This window comes from Cebus imitator, unplaced genomic scaffold (genome assembly GCF_001604975.1).
Source record: "Cebus imitator isolate Cc_AM_T3 unplaced genomic scaffold, Cebus_imitator-1.0 Scaffold1372, whole genome shotgun sequence".
Taxonomy (NCBI): domain Eukaryota; kingdom Metazoa; phylum Chordata; class Mammalia; order Primates; family Cebidae; genus Cebus; species Cebus imitator.
Window position 1 is genome coordinate 10,983 of NW_016108687.1, and position 1,671 is coordinate 12,653.

At 38.1% G+C, this 1,671-nt stretch overlaps 1 pseudogene; it reads left to right on the forward strand.

Moving 5' to 3' along the window:
* The first annotated feature begins 426 nt into the window (after positions 1-426).
* LOC108298998 lies at positions 427-1,631 on the forward strand (annotated as a pseudogene).
* Positions 1,632-1,671: the final 40 nt, after the last annotated feature.

Genomic DNA, 1,671 nt, shown 5'->3' on the forward strand with positions numbered 1-1,671 from the left:
GTAGCATATGGATCCACCGGTATTCAGGATGTACATCTTGAACTGAAAATTTAAAACTTTTTGGCTGAAGAGGGAACTTGCACTTTATCAGGTTTCCAACCCAGGACCTACCTACTTTTATCCAAATGGGAAGAGATAAAAACTTCTCAACATTGCCAAAGGTGCTATGTGCTACAGGAGGTGGTGCTTACAAGTCTGAAAAAGATTTTCGCCCAGTTGGAAACCTCCACCTGCACACACTGGATGAACTTGACTGCCTTGTAAAGGGCTTGCTGTATAGACTCTTTCAGTTTCAATAGACAAGCGGAGTGCTATTATTTTGCTAATGCCTCAGAGCCTGAGCGACGCCAAAAGATGCCTTTTAACCTGGGTGATCCCTATTCACCGCCCTGCAGTGAACATTGGCTCAGGAGTCAGTATCCAAAAACAACTATAAACGAGTGACTGGGACAGACAAGCCTTGGAGCGGGTACCTTTCTGGGTTTATGCAGTTTATTGACTGGCTGTGAAAGTTTTGAAGAGGCTCTTGAAATGGCATCCAAAGGTGACAGCACACAAGCTGACAAGCTGGTCCGTGATATTTACGGAGGAGATTATGAAAGATTTGGTTTGCCAGGTTGGGCTGTAGCATCTGGTTTTGGGAATATGATTTATAAGGAGAAGCGAGAATCTCTTAGTAAAGAAGATCTGGCAAGAGCTACTTTAGTTACTATCACCAATAACATTGGTTCTGTGGCACGAATGCGTGCTGTTAATGAGAAAATAAACAGAGTTGTCTTCGTTGGAAATTTTTACGTGTCAATACCCTCTCAATGAAACTTTTGGCACATGCACTGGATTATCGGTCAAAAGGTCAACTGAAAGCATTGTTTCTAGAACATGAAGGATACTTTAGAGCAGTTGGTGCACTTCTTGGGCTGCCAAGTGTCAGCTAAAGAATCAGGTCTCTCTCTCTGCTAATAAATGTCATCCAAGAGGAACTAAAACCAGAGGCATCGTTACTGCATTGTTTGTCACTGGGAACCAAAGGATAGAAGAGTAGCGTAAGCTGCTGAATGTTGCCATATTAAAGGACAGAACTTAGTAATGTGAAGTATTTCTCACTGAAATGCTTTCCCTTCTGTATATAGCCAGTGTTAAATCCTTAAATGCAATGCAGCCTCTGATTATTGAGCTTCCTCTAAAAAAGATTTTTTAACTTTATGTAGCCAACATTGCAGTACTGTATGCTCAAACACAAATCTTAAAGTCTTGGAAATGTTTAGCTTATGAAAGTAATCGACTCTGAATATTTGTTACAAGTCTGTTTTATGTGTTTTGATTACTAGTGAGCAGAAAATAATATACCCTGTATCCAAAATTATTGAAATGGCAATCAAAGATGATCATTTTTATGTGATTTTAGAAATGTTAGGGCAATACTTCTAATTATTGTAGTTTTTTAACGTATCACCCCAAAGCATGTTTATGTGATCTTTCCCCATAAGTATCTTTTCTCAAATGCTATAATTAACTGAAATACTATTATTAAATTTTCACATGAATTCTAAAACGAATCCTAGGAAATGCACATTTGGTGACATTGCACTTTCTGTATTTTACAGGAATTAATCAATACATGTTGAAATGTTAACATTTTAAACAAACAAACAAAAAAAAGAATTCGTAACC